This window comes from Callionymus lyra, chromosome 4 (genome assembly GCF_982586985.1).
Source record: "Callionymus lyra chromosome 4, fCalLyr1.hap1.1, whole genome shotgun sequence".
Taxonomy (NCBI): Eukaryota; Metazoa; Chordata; class Actinopteri; order Syngnathiformes; family Callionymidae; genus Callionymus; species Callionymus lyra.
In genome coordinates this window covers 23,201,167-23,228,166 of record NC_141821.1, presented here as the reverse complement: position 1 = coordinate 23,228,166, position 27,000 = coordinate 23,201,167, and positions in this window count along the sequence as shown.

The following is a 27,000-nucleotide window of genomic DNA, read 5'->3' as shown; positions in this document are numbered from 1 at the left end:
TCTGTAATCCATCATGTTTGGAACCAGCACACATAAGCCACTGGATCTTGTAAGCACGAGCCACTGGGAGAACTTAACCAGGATAAACTTTGTATAAAACAAGGTAATTTTACACTACTTCCGGGGGGTAGGGGGGGGTATTTTATGCATTACAAAATTACAAGTGTGATTAAATAGTCAGCTGCTCTCCAAGTTCTTGTTGCCATTGTCTTTAACATTAACATTCAGTATGCATTTTTTTCCCCATTTATCATCACTGTTGTCAGTGTGCTTGACTGAAAACATAATGAAATTTCTGAAGCTGGTGTAACTTTCACATCACATGTCAATATCTATCTGATATAGCGTACTCTGTCTTGTATACACTGATATGTATGTTTCTTCTGATACTCTACAGGACAACATCAGATCTGGAAAATCTCCAGAATCTCATAACAATGTCAGGGAAGAGTTTTTTTCACAGTCCAGCCGTGTAATGCAAATGGACTCTGCTTGCTTCTATTGGACAGAAGATAAGGGTCATATATATATACTGGGATGGAATCTCAGAGTATTTGCCTGATAGTTGAAAAACAACAGTATTTTTTTCTTCCTTCCTCAGTTACAAACGACACTACTATAAGAAGTCAAAATTTTGGAGTTTGAACTCAGGATGACACATACATACCAAACTTGCAGGAAAAAGCCCCTTGGGTCAGATATACCCAGGAATTTAACGTTTTACTGCTGTCACGATCAGGGCCACCTATGACATCCTTCCAACACCAACAAATCTCCATCAGTGGTTTGGTGAAGAACGGGTGTGTTCTGGTGAGAAAAATTAGCAAATCTAGGAAGGGGTAGATAAAAGGAAGTAAAGCCCTGCTAGACTCTGACTTCCTGGTTCGAATGCCTCCTGCCTTTCGGCTCAGTGGTCTCTCAGCTCTGTTTGCCGCAAATGTAACCATTGAGGTGGTCTTGACAACCTACAACTGCTGCCATAAATGCTCAAGGGCTGAAAAAGAAGACCCTGAACGCATCACCGGCGTGCCACGGTAATGTTGTCCGCTTGGAGCAGGCCTTGGTCTTCTCTCTTCGCATTCTCTCTTCGCTTCTTCTCGTCCCATCTTCTCTTCTCCACTCCTCGTTAAAAAGACCTAAACCGAGATCCGGCCCCGTAGGAGTTAAGTACAACGCTGTCTCTGGCTCTGACTGCTGCTACTAGCCGGGTCGACTTCATTGTGTCTGCTATTAGCTCTGGTTCAACTTCACTCCTCACTGCTTCAGGCGAACTGCCGCATTTAACGGTTTTCTTTTATGCACGATAAGTAAACCGCTGGGATTAAGCTGCTGCTAAGGACTGACGACACGTATGAACTGCTTCGTGCTGAGCTACACTAACGTGTCCATTAACTTGTCCAGTAACTTTGTGGTCATGTCTGCAGCACTGAAATACTGGCTGCAGGGTCTTCATTTTATACCTGTTTATATTTGATTAATCAAAATCATTTCATTAATTTTCGTTATTTTGTAATTGTTATGTGTATTCTTTTGTTTCTTCCTTTTTACTTTTGATAGATTAAAATTATTATACACTATACGTATATGCCATACTTAACTTAATGCTAAAAGGTAATCAAAATATAAAGTATAAATTACTCGCTTCATCTAAGAGCTTAAACATTTGAATACACATTCACAATCAACATTTCACTCCAGACTGATCACACTGTTTCAAGACAAGCTTGAAACAGAATTGGAGATACCACACCATTTATTTTAAATATCTGTTTATCTACCAACCTTAAATCGTAGATCAAAGAACGTAGCAAGACACATCCGGGAAGGGGGGCTAAAAGACGGATTGTTGGATGATTGGTTTATTTATGAATGAATCCTCCGTATGTTAAATATGTATATTTTTTCCTGGATTAATATTCTGTCGTCTGTGTTTTTTTAGCTGGCTGGTGCCAACAGTGGTGGAGTTCCAGATGGTGGTGGGGTCGCTTGTTTTCGTGTGCTATGTGACCTCGGTTGGGACAGTTTCACTGGAGTGGTGTGGTGCACGAATGAGTGGGATGCTTTCTTTTGTATTGGACACTCCCCTGTTGTCCTCCCTAACGTCGGTGAGACAATCTGGTTCTATTGATTTTTAAAACTAATTGTGAATAAAATTAACATTGGGAACTTTTTAAAGACCTCGAACCGCGTCTCTTGCCTCTCCTTGTAAGGTGTCCCTAGGTGCCGCTTAGAAAAACTCCCTGGGTGAGATTCCCAGGTAGGCGTTGTTGGTCGTTCCATCTTATTAGGTCAATTTTAGTAATATTTATTCAAAAAAATACACTGCCCTCGCATCACCACATTAAATTATATGCCCATTTTGCCTTGCTCCACTCCTGACTCTTTGTTTGTCATCTACTGCTATAATGTCATTCCAGGTTGCCCTTGCCATTCACAAGACCCCTGTGTCCAGAATGTGGAGCTGCATGTGGGCCACATTGCAGCCACATTCTCAAGTCATTGTCCACAGCAGAGTCTCTCAGGGTCTGTGTTCATCCCCATCTCCTACAGGAGAACCAATGTAGGTCACCTCCACCTGGGACTCTCCAACATTCAGGGTCCTCGAGCAAGTCCAAAATGTTCAAGCCAGGTAGTCCTTTTGTAGGTGCTCATCTGTTTGATTATGGTCCAACTCTTGTATCCTTGCCTGCATCTCTGCATTTCAACGATCGAGGAGATCCTGAACGCTCTGCTGGGTCTCAGGTCTCCATAGATTTATTTGTTCTTTGTACACTTCTTAGCCACTGTATATTCCTCTGTAGTTCAAAATCGTACGTGGAAAATTAAATCTTATATAGAGTTAGATTTCGGCTCATCATGACATTAATGGACATGCGGTTGTTAAAATTATCATTTTACACAAAACAAAATATCTTTTTCCTTTTCAGCAGCTATGCATGTCTGTAACTTGCATGCTGGATGATAATGCGACACGTCAGCTATGACCCTACATGTCTGAAGAGGAGGTGAGAAAAATAACTCGGCAACAGATCGTTGAAAGCACTCTGGTGTGGAAGACAGATGAACCTTTCCTTTTTACGAGTGGGAGAAAACAATAATTTCCTGCTGCCTATGATTCCACTTGGATAGGAATCTCAACGGACCAATTATTAAGATAATCCAGACTTTAACTAGAAAGGCAACTGTGACAAGACCTGAGAAAAGATGATTGACATTCAGCAGTTGTAAACATCTATAAATGGTACGACAAAAAAAACAATATTTTCTTGTTATTGCTGATTTAAAAATAGTTTAACTTGGATTTTACTGATGAAGCTCAGTGAGATATTTGCATTATTATGGTCACAAAGTAAAGTCTGGACAGAACACTTAAGGCATCTTGGACCTTAAATTAGTGATATTATGGATAAGTTACAGGTCATTAGTAATGATTACACAAGACCAAACATCATCCTGTGTAAGTACCATTTCATCTTCTTATGTGATGACGTCATACGCAAACGTATTTTGTATGAGTGACCAGAAATCATATTAAGCGATTTAAGGACACAATTTACCACATATTAAACATGTATGTTAACAAATAGACCATCATTGTAAATCTGATCATTTTCCAAGCATCCGTCTGTCAATTCCTTGTCTGACTTTTCACCCCAACTGAATTTGCCCTACTAATTTGGGCTACATGTGAAGATGAACCATGTTTGTCTAAAATAACACAATTTTAACCGGATATTTCAAGATATACAGTAAATTCTAGTGAAGAAGAGGGGTTACCAAATGGTATATGTTCTAATTATAAAACGAAAACCGTTGAAATGTATTGTTTACTTGTAAGTTTATTAAGTGTAATGGGAAATGGTTCATCCATATACATGTTTTAAAGTTGGTACAAAGTGTAATTTGATAGCTCAGTTCAAGTTTTGTTCACATGAAAAAAACGTTCACATTAGTTACATGTGACTTCATCACGTAGGAAGTGCCCAGACTAATGACAGGGAGGACCGAAATGGTACTTATACCCGCTGCTAAAGAAGAGATAGGACGCTCTTTTGTGTTCACACCAAACATTATGTCTTCCTAATAATCTCACCAGAGCTTTGAATCTGAGGGTAGAAGGACATAACAGAAATTCACACAAAAGGGCAAAGTAAAGATGATAACTTTATTCAATGTAACAAGTCAAATTGAATGTATTAGCATGATGAGGATTCTATCCGTGAGTGAATGTGAACTTCTCTGATCTTTTGTCCTCGTATTGTTAATACATGTTTGATAATGTCCTAGTAAATTAATCCACGTCATTTCAAACTAATGTTTCGCTGACCAGCTGTCTCATATATCATTAAAATAGCTCTATTTCAAGGGAAACTATATCTTATCTGCCATCATAAGTAATTCATCAAATCTTTTTCTTGAACACTAATGTGTGGCTTTACTTTTGTATCCACTGAGTTCTCAATGTACTATCTTACGTAATGTGAGTTTGAATGCAATTAGCATTTCAAACACAAAACAATCGCCGCCGCCAAGATGTGTCTCATTACAGCTCTCGAAAGTGAAATAGATTCATTAACTGGGTGTGTTCCCTTGGTTCTTGTTAACGCTTTTTCCTTCTGCCTTTAAACCAAGTTAGAATATGATTAGCTGCTGATGAGGTTAAAAGTATTTTCTTCATTTGCCTCGTTTTTTAATTTCTCCAAGGAGCAGAAGAGTCACAGGGTTCAGGAGCCATAACTGTTTCACGGAAAACAAGTTATGTGTCATGACAACGGCACTTTCAGAAATGAGCTGATGCAATTTTATCCTTGTCAAAGTTTTTTTTTTCTGACGCATTCTCGAACAAATAATGAAAAAAACTGCAAGTGTTTCATCCATCACTCTCCCCTTTTTGTGTCTTTTTTCATATGTTAGCTCCGATTTATTCCTGCGGCCCAAACACACAGTGGATAAAGAGGCTTTCAGGATTTCTCTGCTAAAAGCACAGGATGGATGTAAGTAAGTAAGTAATTCATTGTTATTTGTAAAGCCCATTTCACAGACCAGGGTCACAAAGTGCTTAAACAACAAAAAAAATACACAGTTAAAGAACATACTTTAAAAGGCCAAGACAACATAGAGACACAGTAACACAGAACTCTCAAGAAAGTTAAGAAAAAGCCTGCAAAAATAAAAAGGTCTCAAGATGTTTCTTGAAGGAGTGAGTAGACTCCATTAAATGCAGAGGGAGAGGGACATCGTTCCAAAGCTTAGGAGCAACAGCCTGGAAGGATTTCTCTCCTCTGGGCCCGAATGTGACATTTTGCACATTCTGGCCCAGAAACAGTTGATTTTTTTTAAGAATTAAAAAAAAGAAAAGTTAAAAAAAAAAAACACTTTTTCAAACAATCTTTTAATAAGTAAAAAATATTTGTCAAGACGCTAGCTAAATGGCGAAAAACTCTCATTGATTTCTCCAATGGCAGTGACAATTTCCCTGTAAGTGGAGCACAGCACGGGTGAGGACACAGCCAGTCAGAGGGACATCCTAATGAGCGGCGACAGGAGCAGCAGCAACCGGTGGTCGTGTCCAAGATGCCCGGGGGATGTTGGAGGAATCCACGGAGTCGTAGTCACGTGGCTGCAGTTCGTCCTCTGCGTTTTCAAATAATAGTTATTATTCAAGCAGGATTCAGTCTGATTCGCTTTAATTAAACACAACAGAATATACATACAGCATTAATGCATGAAGTGAAAGAGCTTAAACAGACTATATTTCTGAATACATTTGTAAAAGTAACAAATATGTATGCATTTACCTCGGTTGTAATCGGTGTCACCCACATGTGCTTCCAACACCCTTAAGAAAGCAGATCCTGGAGGTCAACGTACCAAAGAGTTGTGTGTGTGTCTACTTTGGAGAGCAACACCTTGTTCTCACTGTCCGTGAAGTTTCTTTTTTTTCGTTCTACCCATCGTAAAACCACATCACACCAAAATTGTAGAGCTAAGTATTTTAGGCGCTCCCATACACAATCAAAAAACAGCTTAAATACATAGGCATTAGCGCAAAAGGCAGAATCCATAAAGAAGCAAAGAAACACAAGAGGAGAAATCACTGCCAATTACCAACATCTGGAAACCGGCAAACTGGTCTGAAGGCGCGTCATTGAAATTCAGCAGTTTATTACATGATCAGCTCCAGCCCAGTGAGTCAAACCCCAAGGGAAGAGAAAAGGAAAAAGAGGAACCAACCAAATAAAACCACGATAAAAGTAAAACATGACAATCATTACCTACTTGCTTACTATAAATTTCGCCCCGTCTGAAATCTTGGCGGACGAGTGGTTACGAGAGCAAAGTCCATTAGGATGTAATGATGGCTTGAATCCTGCTCCAGCCAGCTGTAATAATGCCTGCTTTGTTCATACAAAGAGTCCCTTGGAGGTAGGGACTTTCAGGAATGATGGTGGGCGATGACGAACCTTGGTGCTTGACCAATCACAGGAGTGGGTGTGGTTATGATAAGCACAATTTCATCTCAAGATAAAAGTGTTTTCATTGGGTGGGACGTAAGCACATTTTCCAATTAAGACACTCAAATGAGCACATTAGTTTTCCTTTAAATTGTGATTGATGTTGTGAGGGAAGATCTTGTGTCAGCCAAGCATGCAGTCTACCAGCATCAGCAAAATCATTGATGGAGGATTTTCCGGTTTGTGTCAAGAATGATCAAGAGCTAAATATATATATTAAAAAAAAGAATAAAAAGTGCACCTTAGGGGTAAAACATTTGTTTTATTTTGTCAAAACACCTGAAACACTTTAAGCTATACGTCATAATGGACTCTAACTACTCTTAGCAACTGATCTCTTATACAAACTTTGGTGTGACAAATCAGCAACGTTCACTTTACATCGTCTCTGGTCATGGGCGGAATTAAAGTACTTAAAATTAAACTTATATCCCTGGAGTTGCTGACTTTCCTTTGGTAGCGGCGACGGGGCTGTGTCCGGCCCTTTGCTCTTCAAGCTAAGCTCATTATCCTGATGACTTTCACTCACGTGTAATATCACCACCGGACCATTGGTCCGAGGACAGATTTAGAAGTCGTCAGTTGTCCTCTCTCCAGAGGAGTCTACTCAGCTCTGTAGTCGGGTTAATTCAATTAAAAGAAAGCTAAGTTAAAACTGTGACCAAAAGTGTCCTTGATTAAAGAGCAGTGTTTTACATCAAAGTGGACCTGAAGGATCCTAGAAGTCTACGAAGGGATTTTTTAAATCAGAGTATGTTTTAAAGATCATCAATAGCCTGTCTTGTAGAAGATTGCCTTCTTGTTGGTGCTTTTGTTCATGGTTCAAACAATCAGTAAGGTTTTGTTTTTTTTAATGTAAGTAAGGAATTTTTATTTGTATAGCGCTTTTCCAGACCAGGGTCACAAAGCGCTTAAACAAATAAAACAATATTCAATAAAGTATATACTTTAAAGGGCAAGATAAAACTGATAACATAACAGGAATTCCAGAAAATCAAGGTAAAGCCTGATTAAATTAAAATGTCTTAAGATGTTTCTTAAAGGAGTCAGTAGACTCCATCAAGCGCAAAGAGAGAGGAAGATCGTTGCAAAGCTCAGCAACAGCCTGGAAGGATTTCTCTCCTCTGGTCCTGAACCGTGTGCGAGGAACCATCAGTAGATTCTGATCCACAGACCTCAGAGCCCGAGCTGGGGTGTAAGGCTGGATCAGATCAGTGATAAGGAGGTAAGGAGGAGCCTGACCATGAATAGCTCTGAAAGTAAGAACCAGAATTTTATAGTTGATCCTGAAAGAAACTGGAAGCCAGTGAAGAGTTTTAAGGATTGGAGAAATGTGAGTTCTTCTACTTGAGCGGGTCAGAATTCTCGCTGCAGAGTTTTGTATTAACTGCAGGCGAGACAGCTCCTTCTTGTTAAGACATGAAAACAAACTGTTGCAATAGTCCAGGCGAGAAGGCACAAACGCATGGATTACAAGCTCCAGATCATGTTGTGACAACATTTTCCTAAGTTTAGAGATTTTCTCAGTTGAAGGAAACGGTTTCTGGTCAGTTTTCTGAAGTGTTGGACTAGAGACAAGTCTTTATCAAATACAACACCCAGGTTTCTCAGGCTCAGTTTGACAGACTGACCTAAGTCTCCCAAGTACTGACTCAACCCTGGAACCTTATCATCAGGAGAAATCACCAGAGTTTCAGTTTTGTCCACATTTAGCTGCAAAGTGTTTTCACTCAGCCATTGTTTGATTTCTAGCAAACAATTGACTAAGCTGTTCAGCCTCTGGGGCTCAGTTCGATCAAAAAGCAGTAGAGCTGGATGTCATCAGCAAAAATTTGATAAGAAACATCAGGAAGTCTCTGAATGATTTTACCGAGGGTATAAAAAAACAATAAAGGACCCAGAAATGTACACAAAGTAGCGCGTTAACAGCCATTATAACTGTCCACAATTGGACTAATGTTCATGACAGTTTGTTACATGCTTCCTTGTTAATCGTTTACAAAGGTAAAACAAAGTTCACCCTGTTTTACTGCTGACATTATTGTCCTTAATACATTAAATGTCCTGAGGGTTGTATTCATGAAACTTGAGTAACATTCATGGTGAGTAGAGGGAAATTATGGAATTCATCAATATTTAAGTAGTTTTTATCTTTTTTTTTAAATTACTAACACTATCTTCACCCGTTCCTCGCATTGTGCTTGTGTAAAGTCAAGAAAGCACATAAATAATGCTGGTTAATATTGAATATTTACATTTATACATTTTTATTATTGTCCTTTAAATAATATGAAGAGGCTTTTGAAACATGTGATATTGACAATTACAGATAAACAAGGTGGCAATTAACAGGTTTAAAATCCAGTTATGTTTATGGTTATGAATGATCTATTTGATTTGACTCGATAGATAGCACATTCTTTTTATATGGTGAGAAAAAAAATGAAATAAAATACAAGAATAAGCCCAACTACAGGCAAAAATAACAAAGTATTGAATAGTACATAACAGTGGAAATGTTAGTTTGAACAAAATTAGCTCACTTATCACGGCTCATCTCTTTATTTACAGCGTTTTGACTGTTAGGGATGTTATTGGATCTTCTATGTCTGATAAGAAATGGATTTTTAAGGTGATAACAAACATCTGTCAGCTCCCTTCATACCTGAGCTTTGTCTGTCCCCGCCACAAGTCCACTACTAAACTCCACTTCACTCCAAAATGATTTCGATCTTTAAAGTTGAATAAATTCTTTCACTCTGTCTGTTTGTGCCCCGGCTAATAGGTCGACACATTTATCTATTAATGGTTTGGAATGTATGCTAGTTACAAATTACCTGCTCGTACTTTACAAGAGATTGAGTCATCAACAGAAACACGTTTTTATGATTTTAAGATTTTTGTGTTATTCATGAATCTGGAGTAAGCTTTATGTGTGAGTCTCTCGCTGCAAATTGCACTTTTTTAATCAGTCTGTTGGTGGAATATATTATAAAACGCTGACAAGCAAGTGAGTCTGTCAACACGACTAGCATTGGTCTGCTCTACTTTCATTGAAGGATTCTTCATTGTTTGCTGAGCTCCATTTGGAATTTCCCGGTTTTATTTTCAGTACTTTCCGGACCAACTTCAATTTGTATGGACCAAAATTCTGCCTGAATTAACTGTTTTTCTTTCGGGCTAAAAAAAACTACTACATCTGCGACTCTCATGGAGTTAAATTGATGATGTCTGGAGAGAGAGTAAAGGCACTTGACCTCAGGTTAATACACTGTATTATCAAAAATCATACAAAATTTGTGCAGATATTCTATAAAACGTCAACTATTAAAGTTTAATTTCATTCATTATCCTCAGAGTTCCTGGCCCTGACAGCCAAATGTGTCCAGGGAAGAATAAACTAAGTACTTTACATGGTAAAACACGGGCAGCCGAAACTCTACAGTAGTAATTGTATGTACATATTCAAGAAAAAAATTGAAATTGATTTACTCAAGAAAAAATAAACCTCAGGAGAACATTTTTATTTAATTCCTTGTTGAAATTGTTAGTTATTGGGACATGACCACAGAACCTTCAAACGGTTAGTTGCAAATAGAAAACATTAACACAAGAACCCTATTGAGGACAAAAAATGCAAATGAACTTCCAAAGATTTGAGAAAAATCAAGCATGAAGCTTCCAGGAACCTATTATCCTCAAGTTCTGCCGTATTCCAAAAGTGCAACCTGCCAGGGGCGCCCACAAGTACAAGGTGTTCAGTGCTAATAGACATGGCCAAGGTAAGGTAGGCCAAAACCCCACCGACACTGATTAAGACAGTTGAAACACCGACAACATTTCTGTCTTGTACTTTGATAGTGCAAGTTCCATCATAAATATTAGATTGAGAGTTTTTTCAGAATGTATGGACCACACATTCATAAATCACAACATCTAATGTGTACAGGATGGTGACACATGCAGCTAAGTGAGTCTTGTGGCTCCCACGCCATAAAGATATTACGGCAACATTCCTTTAAACGTGGCTGACAGCTCACCCGGACATAGCCTTGATGCTAAGGCTATGTCCGGTTAAGAATGTGTCAGTGTCGCGGTTGGAAACACTTTATGAAGGTGAACACTGGGCCTGGCGCTATCGGAGCTTGAACGGACAATATAATCTCTCATGCATGCAGATTTTTACTGTTATTAAAGTATCTTTCAGTAGCCAACAAACGCCTACCCATACTTCAGATACTTTCAGATACTAAACTCATAAAACAGACTCACACCCACAAAACAAAATTGACTAAATCAATGATTCTCTTCTCAAAAACACATTTTGTTAAACATATTCTAAATCTTCATTTCAAAATAGAATACTTTATAACTCAAATTATACTGTCAAAGAATAACACTAGTTTTTCACTTCACATACATTCAATCAGTCAAAGTAAACCAGGTTTCAAAATACTGGCTAATACATGCAATCCACCGTTTTAACACTTTATTTCCTGGTTCGAAGCTTACGTCCACGTACTGTTTACACTCAAACGCATTGCATTAAAATGAAAATCAGTTTTCTTTCTTGTTTATTACAAGAAGTACAGTATACTTTTTAATATTTTTTACAATATGATGAAATAAAAAGTGAACAATATAAAATGAAGCACAAAAGACCATTATGAACGAAAGAAAGCGCAAAAAGCTTAAAAAATGAAAAGAAAAGTCGAAATATAAACAAAATGATTGTCTCTGCAATCTTCAGGGTTAGGCCACATGTTTTCATCAACATCAAAATCTATTATCTGAGGTGATGCACCTGGGTTAAAACTGATGGTGTGTGTCGGATCCACCCTTGACAGTCATCAACTGTGATGTTCCTGCAGCATCCATGGCTTCAAGGAGGAGCATCTGGTCATGAAGGCCAATAACCTTCCATCTCCATGCAGAACAGAAGTCCTCTATGGTGTTTAGGAAGGGTGAATATGGTGGAAGGAATAGCCGTTCCTGTCATCGGTGAACTTCAAACCATACTTGAGATTGATGGAAAGCCATGTTGTCCCAGGTGATAATGGAAGTCAAGAAGGTACTTGGTACTGTAGGATCCAACCCCTGGACATTGCATTGTATAATGCTTTACCTGGCTGTATTCTGTCGTAGCTCTCACTGTTTCTCTTAAAATAAAAAGTGTAAAACTACTTCATCTACTCTGTGTGTTTAGACAATGAATGAGTAATGGTTGTGAGGCTGATGCTATTGATATTATCAAATATCTCATTCTCCTCCTCAATTTTGGTTTGAATTTCATGCAATTTTATGGCATACTCGAGCTATTGAATGCTCCTTCTTCTCTGACTTCATCTCTCACTGGGCCTTCTCCTATCCTCCGTTGCTCTTACTCTACATAACAGTGTGCAGGATAGTTTGATTTTTTTCTGTTTCCATTTCCAAAAACATCAGTCCTCTAAGTGCTCATTTAACCCCTGTACCTTATTCTGAAACTTAATTTTGGGTTTAATTATATTTAATTCAAAAATAAATCTGCTGTGTGCCGATGAATGAATTTTCGAGATATCTTATTTTTGAACTCACTGATATTATTTCAGGAGGAGATGTTTTTATACCGTGTTTACTATCGTGGGATGTTGTGTGTGAATTTCATGCATTTTGTTTTGCTTCTTTTTTTTTTTACAACAACCATTTCTACCATCTCAAGCTCTTGATTATTATTCGGGCGCTTCCCCCAGAGGGAGGAAGACTTTATTCAGAGGGACATAAAACTGGTTATGCATTACTGCAGAGTGTGAACAGAAAAGTAAAAAAAGATGTCTCAAATTGTGGTGCACTCTTGCACCAGCCTCTCCCATAGTTGAATACATAAATAGAAAGATAGATAAACTTTATTGATCCCTCTGGAGGTCTCCTTCGGGAAATAGTTTTTCAGGAAACATGGTCAATTATAGTTTGACAAATTCTATCAGTGATTACTGTCCTTGCAGCATGCATTCTTACACCTCTACCTTGGGCCTGCTCATCTCCCTGCTTCTCTCAATCGTGGACTCTTCGCTCCTGTTCCTCTTGATAAATAATTCGGCTGTGTGTCGATAATTCAATTGTTTGTTTATTATCTGGTGAGATTGCAATGTTTTGAATAAAGCTTGTTTGTTAAAAAAACACTTTGGAATGATGTTCACCGAGTGGATTATGTGCAAAAACTACCTAAAATGTGTTAATGTTGTGACCACAAAAGAACAATGCTGAGCTAATGGTATAATAATAGGTAATCACTTGGTAGCAACTGATAAAAAAAAACTGTGGAAGGGGGAAGGAAGACAGGAGTGGTCATACATCACAGCCATGGATTACTGGCAACAGGCATTTATCTTTGTAGCAGCTCAGCTTGCGGCTCTCTAGTCAACATCTGATGGCAGAGAACACTTGTAATCAAAAATCCTGATAAGAGCTGCCATGTTTTGAAATATATTTAATTAGAGGAGATGAAGTGCAGGTTTATGTTCCAGTCGTTATGCATCAACAGCGACAGACTTAGTGTCCAGATGATGATTAACTATCTTTTAGTCAATATTTTCTGTATGTGTCCAACCCTGGCTAGTGTATACTCACTGTCATCCAAAATAGTAAGTAGTAGTGCCTCAAACTTTAAAAAGGATTGGATGGCTTTGCTTTTATTGAAGATCTCACAATTTTCAAAATACACAGATCACAGATTTTTTAAGCAACATCAGTCATTGCAAATCATCAGAAACATGAGATATACATGCTAACTGTCTCTGGATGGTGTTCAAAACAAGACGTTGCATGACTTTCTAGAGACATCTTAGTTCATGTCACAGGAACAGAACTTTGACCTCTTGGTGTCCCATATTCTTTCAAAAAAAAAGGAGAAGAAGATCCTTGCTCGATCCTCTTCCAAGAAACGTTGAATAACAGGCTTTGGGTAAAAACACATCTCAGATCCCACCTAAGCAGAAAGACGCGAGGTGTCCAAATATGTCATATTTGATGAGGTATCCAACTGTGTCGATGAAATGAGGCTGCCTCGGTCAGAAGTTTGGATCGGTGGGCAGGATTTGGGAGAAGATGCAGGAGAATCATGGAGGAAAGCTGACAGTTTACCACTGCACTATCTATCAGGAAGCCTTATGTGGCAGGTCTTGACAATTGATCATATTATGAGCCCCACAACACCAGTTATTTACTTAATTTAACATAATCTGACTTAATTAGAGCCAGAGGTTTAAATCACCGCCAGATTAAGTATTTTCTGGAGAAGGTGGGTTTAGAAAACACTGACGTGAACTAGCAATTAGCACAGCATTGGCCATTTCATGTCGTTTTCAAACAAAATGCAGTCATTGAACATGTTTCCACAATGCTTACTTTTTAATACACAAGCTATACCGCCAAACAGGTAGTGTTTTTTTTTCAGATTCCAGTGAAAAAAAAACTACCAATGGCTGACCTGAAGAACAGCTCAGGGGCACTTATCATGGCAGCACAAAATCAGGCCTAGGACACTAGAGAAATAGTGGGTAGGATCTACCACCCAAAGAAAGTAACAGGCTGGGCAAAGAGCTTCCCTAAAACAATGGGTGAAAGATGGCAGGAAAGGTGGACATGGCGCAGGATTACCAAGTAGCAGGTTCTCTGGCTAGAGGTCAAGATGGAACGGACCTCTGAAGATCCTGTGGCACTACCAGATACAAAGTGACAAAATGGTATTGGCCCACCCAATGTAACAATGTGACCAAAGACAAGCATCTTAGGAAAGTAATAGCAACATAAAGAAAAAGGAACATGACAAATCGTGCACTTCCACTTTGGTTTTATCTCTAAACTCAGACACAGTTCAAATATCGAGGCCGATGTCGGAGTTACACTGGTACTGAGTTACACAGAGGCCTTAACAAGATAACAACTGCAGGGTTCTTTTCTCAAATGCTGCTAAAATAACCACTTTGAACCAAACGATGGTGCCTCTCTCTAGTTCCCTCTGAACACAGACACTGTCTAAGTGAAACTGCAGAGAAGTCTTTTTATTGAGACACTGAGAAAGTAGATGGTGGCTTAAACTGTGGCTTAGAGAAATGTTATAACACTAGAATTATAGATTGACAGAAATGTAGAGCCCACATGAGAGGCTTCCCTTTTTTTTTTACTGTGAAGCAAAATCAGTTTTAAGCAGCCTAGTTTATGCATGTATTAAATGTATGGCTACCAAGATAAGAAAATAAACATTGTTTTTCTTCTTTCTTTTCAAAAGGTGTGTTCATTTTTCAAGAATAGATCTCAAACCTGGTCATTTATCCCAGCGACTCATGCACTGAGATAACACATTGGCAGAATCAACAAGGCAATCTTGTTTATGTATCTAAGCATAAATAAAAGCCATTTTAAATGTAGTATATTATATTTTATCTGTTTGTGTTAATGACATAAACAAATTAAAACAACAAATCATTTTAATCAATTGTAAGTATATGTGGCAATATAATTGTCTTGTTTGTGCGTTATTTGCTATCACTGAAGGCAAGTCTGACATTTGTGATTCACGGGTCAATTCAAGCCGCACTGTGAGGAAATGGTTAATGGTAATCCTCAGAAATCAAATGAGGGAACAAGCACCTATTTGAGGTTAGGAGGTAGCTTTAAAAAAAGAAAAACATTTTAGACATGATCCTGATGGTTCACGAATGCCAGATAAATAATTCTGTTCACAAGCTTTAATAGAGTCACAGTGTGAGTCGGGCTGTATTGTACTTGCACAATTACAGAGGAACAGTTGTGCAAATACAATTTATTAAATGTGTGAGGATTACCAATACATGGCAGATGTTTACCTCCGTGATTATTCAGAGATGATTCACTCATTAATATTGAACACTTTTCAAATTGTGTCTCTGAAGGTGAAAAGCGAAAACGGCTGACCGTGTCGTGAATGATTCATGGCAAATTCACGACATTTTGAATGGAGAAATGGCTCACTACGCTATTTTCATCACGGCATGTTTAACGGTGCTGCCACACATGCGTGAATAATTTGTCTCAGGGAGTAAACAGCAAGGTGTCCTCTGCACTAGCTGGGTCCATGTCATAGTGTATAGCGCTGAGCACATCATTACTGATTTAGAGGCCCTAATTACACAGTAATACGCTAACTTGTGACCTTACCAAGGCAAACAGGTCCTGGTAGTAAACTGAAAGAAGGGTAGCTCTTGGTCATATGAAAATAACAGCTCAGTAATTTGTTCGTCTTTAAAAACAACCTGCACAAAAACATTGTCAATTAACAATTGTGAATCTGAATTGTGATCAATTGTATTGGTGATCAAAGCATTAAACTTTGTAGTCCAAATAAACATAATACAAAAACTGCACCGGTAAATATTCAAGACATTCTGTACACAATGATGTAATCCTGCTTTAGTTGGATAAGTGTCCATAAGGACGGTCCAAGTAACCCTAGTTTTTCCTGACCCAAAAAAGTACAAGACGACCTATAATTATGTGATGCAATATTTGAAAGTGTTTTGTTTTATAGGTCCAAAACCTCCAATCGGGAAAACCATTAAACCTTTTGTTGTTGGATGACGTGAAATTAGTGATGTAAAATGTTTTCATGGATTCAAACTTTTGGTTAGTCACACGGCCAAACAGTCTTTAAAATCAAAGAAATCTTGTCCTCCAACAACTTAGAAATGTTGGACTGGTGACCAAAGCCAACTCAACTGAGTAAAAAGTTATTGACTGAAGAGATTATTCCCCATGTCTTCTCTCTAAGAAATCTGGGGGCAGCTCACTGCGCGACAAATACACTTTTCCTAGACTTAATGTGCTTGTTTACGAACAAACACATTAGCAGCAGCAGCCGAGAGGCCATTCATATTTGATGTGTAGTTAACAACGTGCTCCTTTCTGGAAATATTTACACAGGCATATGTCTTGTTATCGTCGACTTTTTTTTTTTTTACCCCGGGGGAGATTGTAGACAGCGGGTGCTTGACAGCAAACCGAGTTGACAAGGCCATTAGTGAGAGGTCGGGAGGTTGCACTCCCTTCGACCTGCCTTGCCCACACCCGAGGGCCTTGTCCCGGCGAGGGCTCCCCAGCAATGCTAATGTAATCAAATGGACTCTGATACACCTGCAATTAGCAGAGGGACTATGGAACAGGCAAAATCTCAAAGGAAAAATATTGTAAAGTATAATTCAATAATAATCAGTGAAACTATCTACCCTCGGTAATATTTTTGTTCAAAAGAATGTGATCAGTTTGTCTGTCAAGCTGTACATTGTAATTTGAATGAATGAACAAACAGGTATAGAGCAGTACAATTAGAATTACAAAACTCATACAAAGACATAAGGTAGGGCTAGAGGACATGAGCTACGACTAAGTTATAACAACCTTACATTTGTGGATCTACCTAGCTCTCAAACCCTTGAAAGTTCATGTCGATACACTTGAGCTTCACTCACCTTTTATGGGATTTTTGTTTTGTTAGAGCTAGAACAGGATAAACGCTGCTTTGAATCCTGGTAAGAAAAGAATTGTGATCAGTAAGCCCTACTACAAGCAATATCATATTTTTATATTAAACTCTGTTTTCCCTTGTAAAAGTTTCAAAATAGAATATGAAGCCTCAACATGAGATTGATGCAATAATGTCTAACTCGGATTATCAGCCTAGCTGTGTTGAGATATCAATATGCAGTTTGTACAAGGCATTAACTTCTTAAATCCAATTTGACTGCTATCCGTCGACAATCTAATATAGAATCTAAGGCAGACGACTGACAGGATATTACACTTTGCAAGCTTCCTATTCCTTCTCAAACGAGTGAGCTTTTTAGAGCTTTCTACATCCCGTAGGGAGGCATTACTTCCGATTCAAGCTTGGCAAAAAAAGGGACCAGGCTTAAGATATTCACCATCACTGTGCCCTCGGGAACATTCTGATTAGAAACCTGTTGAATGGGACTGTTAATCAGTGATGGGAATTTCGGTTCTTTTTAGAGAACCGGCTCTTTCGGCTCAGCTCACTTAAAAAAGGCAGCTCCTTTGGCTCCCAAACGGCTCTTCAGGTTGTAATGAATTGCTTTAATTAATTTGTTATCAAGAACATTAGAAATGATGCACAAAATGAATTAGCTGTCTAAACTTAGACGTCTAAGTGTGCTTTATGCTTTTAGGTAAACAAATATTAATGACACAAAATAACAGAAGTAATAGATATTTATTATGTTTTTGTTTTTTTTGGAAAAACTCCTTTTGTAAAAGCTTCAGTAAAAGATGGACGTTAGCGATGAGCACCATGGAGATATTTGGATGTTTTTAAGATATTTTGGATGGATGCAAGTGGGGAACTCTCACCAGGTTTTCCTCAAAAAGTCTACGAGTTGTTTTCAAAGCCCACACCGTTTGATCTGGTAACCCCTATTTGGTAACAGTTAACCCACAATCAATTAAAGTTTACAATTTATTTAGGAATCATCTTGTCCACCATAGTTGTGAACAAACTGTTGAGAATTTTCGCTTCGAATTGTTCCAACTCCATCTTTGAAGGGCGGTAAATTATCAGCCTCGAGAAAACTGCCTCACTCCCCCTTGCAAACGTTAGGAACGAGTACTCCGGGAAACAAAATGATCCAAGCAGTTTGGAGTCAATTTTATTTTATATCAAGCCAAATGAAACCCTATTCCCATCTTTGTTTTAAGATTCTGAAAGCAGACTTTCGTGGAGTTCCAGCTAAGTACGAAAGCATCAGCTGCCACGGTCAGTGATCCTAATAGACTAACAAAAGAGTCTGAGGCAATAATTGCCACAAAGGGAGCGTGTGTGTCTTTTTAAACAAATCCACAGTGACAGAAGGCCCTGGACTGTGAGCCGGGAAATGGGGGTTATCCACAGAACAAACCCATTTAGAAACCCACACTGTCTCTCTGAAAACAGCTTTGTGCTTTCAAGACGGAATAAATAATAAATGTTGTTAGACATAGACAGATGTTAAATGCCCCCCCCTGCACACTTCTCGGTAAACACACTTTAAAACAATGCTCAGAATTAAATGCACATTTAATAGAGTTAATGCACTCGCTTACACCCACTTAGATCTCTAGGAAACGCTAAAAAGAGATTATAATAATGAAATTAAACAGAGGAAATATGGAGACTTTTCTAGCTGCATCAGTCTGTAAATAAAGGTCTGTGTAACAGCCGAGAGAAGCAGAGTCTTGTTTCTACTGATCTCACTACTGAAAGAACAAATCCAGAACAATTAGAAAAAACGATATTTTTTAGAAGTGGTAACTGATATGTGTGTTTTGGTTTGTTTTTTGAACTCAAATGACTTCCTTCTGAGCCTGATTTCAATACATATTAGAAGAGAGCAAATGTTTGATTGACAGCCAGTTGACGAAACATTCACACGAGCAAAAAATATAATTAAGAACAAATACTCAGTTTAGTCTTATTTGTCCCAAAAATATATATTTCTCTATCATTATTTAATTGTTAAAAAAACATATTTGTTGTTTGAATATGAATTGTTCCAGCTCCATCTGTGTATAAATCACCCCCCACCCTCCATTACCCACAAAAGCATTTATTTACGTGTATTGTATCTTCTTTTATTTAGCTGTCTGTGTATTTGTTGCTTCACTCAATCAAATCCTTGCTCGTCTCACTTACCTGTCTCTCACCACTTTTTCATTTCTCACTCACCTGTCTTTTCCCCCATTCTCCTCTCTCACGCCCCCCCTTGTTTAACTATTTTACTCTCCTCATCCGTCTTACCGACTTCCATTTCAACCCCTTCACCGTTATATGTCTCACTGTCACATTCTTACGTCACCACTCTCTGCTGTCATCGGCTCCCCCCCCGGACAGTTTGTCCTCTTGAAATCATATAGTTGGACACAACTTATTTATTAACTTAACTTATTAAATTGTGATATACAGTGCTCATAACCTGGATGATGACATCAGACTTTACCATCTCTGGAGTCATCTAGATTCTGAGAGGGACATTTATTAACATGGTTTGATTAATTTAATATTAATAATATGAATACTTGCCTGTTCTCCAAATAAATACAAGTCATCCATGCTGCTTTTTTTTTTTTTTTTCATGCACCACTTCACTGCATTGTGGTCGATATTCACCCCTGAAATGATAATCAACTTTCACTCGATGCCTCGGTCCTCGAGTGTGGTTCTCATAAACTTAACTTCTGCTGCTCTGAGAAATGGTGGCCGGGATTCCCCAGAGGGCAAGTGCTTAGGGCAGGTGAGCAGGGGCCATAAACTGACAACCGAAACACAGTCGGTGTAGGCAGCAATTGTTTGGTGTCATAGAGAGAAGACACACTGGGTGTACAGGAGAGTGCACTGTGTGTTTTTGCTTTAAAGGTTTACAGTTTCTCAACCAAAATGTAAACTTTGCTTTTTTTCCTACTCACCCTCATGTTGACTAATGGTTGGAATTATTTTCAGAGCAATCCGTTCTAGAGTTATAGACACAAATGTACATCTTTTTTTTACAGTCTACAGTCTACACTAGAAGTACTTCAGGAGTACTTTCTGTTTATATTGCTATCTTTCTTTAAACGTCGGCCAAAACGAGCACAAATTATGGACATATTTAATGTTTTCTGGAAGAACTATATTTGTCGAGGCCTTAATACAAGATGGACGTTAAAGACGAGCAGCAATGGGTATATGGATGTTTTAAAGTACCTTTTTTTGAGGAAGTTTCTCTATAAGTTTGACTATGATTGATATAATTCCGACCATTAGTGAACAAGAGGGTGAGAAGTTTTTGTTTTTTCAACACCTTTTTTTTTTAATTATATTTGGTTTAATGGAACTGACAAGTTGTGATGTTTTTTTTCTTCTGATGTGCAATTCTTTTCCGAGTCATCTTGTCTTAAACATATGTATAGTTATGTTATATCATCAAACAAACACCTTTTAGATAGTAAATTCCAAAGAATTCACTGATGTGTCTATTAAACTCAAAGTAAAGACCTCAAAGCAGTTTTATTTTCGAGGCGTCGCAGTGTTTTTTTTGTTTTTTAATCCCCTGCTGTTTCGTAAGAATGGCGCGGCTGTCAGCGTGTAGAACCCGGAGAGAGTCGAAGAGAAGCTTTAGTCACAGATAAAACACTCATCATCCGCTTCTAACATCCAGACACAAGAGCCACATCACAATAGCTGCTCCAGATGATTGAAACCAGCTGCAGTTAAGTTCTCTGATTCTATTCCGCCGATAAACTCCAGATCTGGGAAAACAAAATTGAAAGGAACTTAATTAAATCTGGGCTATCTGGGAATTATCTCATGAAAACAGTTGTGCTTGGGTCTTTTAGACTTTGAACAGTGGAGAATTTGGAAAGCTGCTTGTTCAGCAAAACGCCAAAGCACAAGAGCAGAGCGCTTGGAACAACAAGGACTCAGCGACAGATGAGGAGGACTAATGATTCACGGCTTTCTCAAAGAAAACATTGAGGCTTCAGCCATTCTGTCCCGACAACTAGGGAAAACCTTGACAGTGCTTCCATGTTTGGCTCGTCAAAGTAAATCGATTAACAAAGGCAGCTGTTCTGGTGAAGAGCAATTGGAAAGATCTTGTCACATCTTTGATTAGTTTTCCACTTGTTTAGTCAAGACAGTCATTGACATGTGGAGTAGATTTTGTTTTGTTTGCCTATGTTGGGTTAAGTGATGAATACAACTTTGAAAAAACATTTTGGGAAATGATTCCATCCAATAAAACAGAAAATGAGTTAGATACTGGAAATTATGTTGATGGGTGCAAATCCAATTCTAAAGCATCTGTTTAGAAAGTGACGTTCTAGTATTATGAAATATTCACTAATTAAAATTGTGTCAGAAGAATGTCTAAATTGTAAATGAAGACGATTACAACCATAAAGAAGGGGAACAGGCGACGTATAGAACATACAATTACTGGAAGAGAGCAAGCTGGATATGAACCCTTACACTGGACAATGCCAGGATATAAGCATCAGACAATAGTTAAATGAGGCTTGTGACCCATTAAATGAGTTGAGAATTACTTTAGCTTGATAGTTGTACTCACTTTACATAAGCTGATGTGGCTCTGCTGCACATATTTCATTACCTTAGAAGTAAGAGACAATATTTCATTCTTTATTATATGAAGCATATTTAAAATATGGTTAATTTTAATCTCAACTTTTATTATCAGCCCAAGATCTTTTCTGTCAAGGTAAATATTATCAACTCTACAATAGAGTATAATTAAAAGTTCTTCTCCTAACTTACAAGGGCTTAATAACTTTCTGTGCTAAAGTGGTTCTCGTCATACCTTTCTGGGCACAGTTTCATTGTATCTGCCAATCAAATAAGGTCTGCATCGGCGGATCTTTTGTGTGGAGTTCCTCAAGGTTCTGTTTTGGGCCTTTTAGTATTTTTGCTGTACTTGATTTCCCTGGGTAAAATGATTCATAGATTTACGGATTTTTCTTACCACATTTTTGCTGATGACATCCAGCTCTACTGCTCATTCAATCAAACTGTGCCCAAGAGTCTCAACAGCTTGGTCAACTGTTTACTAGAAATCAAACAAAGGCTGAGTGAAAACCCTTTGCAGCTAAATGTGGACAAAACTTAAACGTTGGTTATTGCTCCTGATAATAAGGTTCCATGGTTCCGGAGTCAGTACTTGGGTGACTTAGAGCAGTCTGTCAAACTGAGCCTAAGAAATCTTGATGTTGTATTTAACAGTTATTTTCGTGTCTAAACCAGAAGGAGCTGTCTCGCCTGCCTTAATTAAAAAAAACCCGCTCTAGTAGAAGAACTCACATTTCTTGTTATACACATTAAAACTCTTCAATGGCTGCCAGTTTCTTTCATGATCCATTTCAAAATACTGGTTCTTACTTTCAGAGCTATTCGTGGTTAGGTTCCTCCTAACATCAGTGATCTGATCCAGCCTCACACCCCGGCTCGGGCACTGAGGTCTGTGGATCGGAATCCACTGATGGTTCCTGAACACACTGTGTATTGTTTTTGATTGTTCAAGCGCTTTGTGACCCTGGTCTAGAAGGGCTTTATAAATAACCTTTACTTTACTAACTATAGTTACAAGGCTTTACATGTTGTATCACCATCACAGATCTCATCCAATCATACCATTAAAGTAATTTAAAGTATTTGAATATGCAGAAATTAGGTTGATTTATTTGTTTGTGTGGTAGGGTTTTTTTTTTGTCTTTTTTTAAGAACAGTATTTTTTATCTTTCATCACCATCTCTTTTCTTTTCTTATTTCACTCATCTTTATTTAAATAAATATATATTGTTAGATAGATAGATAGATAGATGGATGGATGGATGGATGGATGGATGGATGGATGGATGGATGGATGGATGGATGGATGGATGGATGGATGGATGGATGGATGGATGGATGGATGGATGGATGGATAGATAGATGTGTGGTGCTACAAAGCTTGTGGTCGTAAATGGAAAATCAAGATCCAATCAATATCGTTAAGCGAACAAGTGTTTCACTAGTTTCATGGACTCGTGTGATTGTCTGAAATAATGCTTTTCTCGACTCTCATAAATGTTGCAGGCTACAGCACAAACACCTTCAACTTTTATCAAAACACAAAGAAGTGCTTAGCAGCGAAACAGAAGGGCAATGGATCCATTAAAGGAGGAACAAGAGGAAAGTGTTTTTGAGTTGTCTGTTCTTTCCCCATGTGATGTGCAAGAGCACTTAACCTGCCAGCAGGACACTCACCGGGGCTTCCACCTCAACGCTAGGCCTATCACGAGACAGTGGTCTGGCGGGTCTCCAAACAAAGGCCACAGACACGCGAGGCCGAGCACAATCTGTCCACCTCTGCACGTACACTGGACAACAGCAGTGACAGCCGGAGACAGCTGCGTGCTGAGGTGCCCAAGAGACTGGAGGTGACAAATATGAACATCTGACCGTTGCATTGACCGATTCACACTTTCATCATTCTGTCATGTTGAAAAATAACCGAACCAACTCAACCTGCACATCGACGAATTAGAAAGTCAAACCACGTATATAATTGCAAAATTAGTTTAAACCCACTACTACTTTATGAAGTGTTAACATTTGAAGCTGTGTGGTCCACATGCGGCCGTTTGCTTGCTTTAATTTGTTTTACATTTTATTTATATTTTCACTGGTCTTTATTTTCAGTTCTGAAAAATGAATTATTTGGTAAAAATTTTTTTTACAAGGACAGTTTTTCCCTCTGTCTTTACTTGTATAAAGCTTTCTCTGCTTGTTCAAATTCACCCATTCATGCTCAGTGTCCATGAGTGTTTTGGTTTAGGGCAGGGGTCTCAAACACACAGCTTGTGAGATGATAAACTGCGGCTCTGAGTATCTGTAACCATGACAACAAGTGGATTTGCTTATCACTGTCTTCAGTCTAGTTATTATCACAATTCAAGTCTCTGTTATTGTGAAATTACTATCCATGTGGTTGTGTTTAAAGTGCAACTAATATGAAAAGCCAACTTTGCTGACCCACTCACATATCACACATATGTTAAAGTCTTCCTCTCCAAGATGCAGTTAGTGATGAAGCTTCATGAAGCGGTGTCATGTGGTTTAGAGGTCAGTAGGTGGCATCATTAGTTTAAAAATGATTAGATGTTTCATTAGGAAAATAGTGCAGAGATCGCCATCTGGTGGGCTCTGTTAATAATGACACTGCTTCATTAAAGCTTCATCCGCACATCACTAGATGCAGTAAGTCCCTGATCATGATTAAGCTCATTTTTTCTTTTCAGTCAACCCTGGAGGTAACAAAAGCTTAGATGAGCTTCTCAGCCGCATCCAAAGAATGGAAATGCCTGTTTTTGAAATGTTACAAAGGTCGAAGTAGGTCGTCGGTGAGTGTCAGCGGTGGAGTCGATAGATGAGGACATAGAGAGTTTAAAAAAAAAAAAATCCTGTTTATTTTTGTTTTCCATTTTAAGCAAAAAACAATAAAAATGTCCGCCAGGCTATATTTCAATGAAATCCACACAAGACAATTTGGAACCTTGTTACCTGTGCAACTCTCCCTCTGGTCTGCCAGAGGTCTCCTAATACAGCCTGACCCAAACTGTAGTCCCACCCTTAGACAAATCCATTTCATTATAATAAATAATTAAATTAATTGATATGACCTGATAAAAGAAAAGATTATTCACAGAGGTGCAAGCAGTAGCAGCAAGTCCATGTTAAAAGCAAGATCATTAGTTAGAGATTGTCTAAGATGTTGGGAACCAACTAGTAGAACCTTTTTTTTTTTACCAGTTTTGTGTGAGTGCAATAAAGGGAAGTTTGTGTTATCCAGGACTGTAGTTGTGAAGCTGATTTCTTTCTAAATGATCATGAAGGAAACCTTGTGCGGTGCACCAACTGTTTCCTTAAATGCTTCAACTTAACTTTTTTCGGACATCTGTTTGTGTGTGAGATGGAGTAGTTGTGCTCTAGTAAACTTACCAACCAAATCAAATTGTTCTGGTAACAAACTTTTCTCACCTCTCACTTCGACCAACAATCTCCACCTTGAAAATGAGCTCCAAAGCTAAAGCATTGTGCAGGGCTAGAGAAAGACTTTAAAACATAGTTTAACCTCCTGATCGCCAAGCTGGACTGAAAGTGGATGACCGCGATGAAAGAGTCGCCTCCTTAGAACTCGCAGAAGAGGACCAGACAGCGCGTGACGGACTTCAAGAACTCACTGTCCAGAGTGCATGAGTCAAATACTAAGTTAGAGGCTAAAGTGACTGACCTGGAGAGCCAAGGCAGACATCAGAACATTAACATCCTTGGTTTTCCCAACACCTCACAGACGACGTTTCCAAACTGCTCCAGTAAGTGTTGGGGAACGACATCATGCCAAAATTGACCGGGCTCACCACGCCACCTTTGTTAAACCGGCACTTGGAGAGCGCCCACAATCTGTGTTTGTTCATTTTCTTTGGTACAAAACTAAGGATCTAATCGTCAAAGAGGCTTCTAAGATGGGGGGGTAGCAAGTGAGGCCTGTAGACCTTTGCACGAGATCATCTCTCAATAGGAACCTCTGTCAATATTCAGTGGGGACCCAAAGCAATCACAACTGTTAAACCAAAACTTGTCCATTCAAGGTCATTCCATGCTTTCGATGCACTGTTCCAAAGGCAGAGTTGCATAAGTAGATGACTCACTATTGAATGGAAGTCTTTCATCTTTTTTTCTTTTTTTTTGAGTCACAATAAGACATGGTAAAAAGATGAAGAGGTTGTCTGTGCCAAGACTGATGCTGGTCCCCGACACTCAGAGTTAATGTGATGTCTCAGGTTCCTAGGAGGGTCCTACAGTCACTTAAGAGGAATGAGGTTAAATGAGGCAGAGCGCGTGATTACGACGGTGACTTGGGGTCATTAAGAGCCACCGATTGGACACTCAGTCGTGGCCGGTGGAGGGGGTACCTCCATAAGGATCCTTATCAGCCTCCAATCAGCCAATTAAGGGCTTCATCCTTCTGCAATCAGACGACAAAATGTTTCACTGAAAATAAAGTCTGCAATATTATTAAATTATAGATTAATTATAATACGGGTTTGATTATGTAAGGTTCATTCATTATAATTGCATTTTATCTGTTTTATATGTATCTATTTTTGAAAATAGTTTTTCAGTTTTACATAAAACATAGTTGTCATTAAGATATCTTTTGGTTTTCAAGAAATAAGTTTTCTTTTATTGAACAAAATATTAATTTCATACTGAGTTGATCTTGTAATTGATTTTCTTTATTTTTAGATGACACAGACGGTTGTTTTCTCTTAAAGGCAAAGGCCCTTTTGGGTTATAAAATCTTATAAACAAAATCAGAATCAGTAAACATTTATTGCCAGCGGTGTATAGACAGCAGAGGAAACATTCCTGGAAAACCCCAGGTTCATGGTTAGCACTGTAACCGGGCTGACACAGGGCAATAATTCTATTGAGCAGTCCATTCCTCTACATTCCTCAATCATAACCAATAGAGCAGACCTGGACAAAATATGGCTCCTTTTTCATGAAAGTATACTTTAACAATGCATGTTCATAGCGATCACAACCCTTTGAGTAGTAGTGTGCTCGCGCTACAACCAGCTCTCGGTGCTTACTTTTCAACCCGGCTGAGTTATGAACTTTATTAAAATTTGGCATGTGAAGTTATATTCAGCTCGGCATGCGACTCCGGTGGGTTACACTCAAACATGTCCCTTTCGACCAGCCTTTTGATATCTCACAAAATCTTTAAAGACGTTAAGCCATTCGCAGAGGGAGAGTCTTTTAAAGAGTGCTTGGTCGACTCTGCAGCACTAATATGGCCTGAAAAAAATGGAGCATTTGAGCAAATCCCACTGTCCAGGCGAACAGTGACAAAAAGGATGAAAGAAATTGGAGCTTCAACTA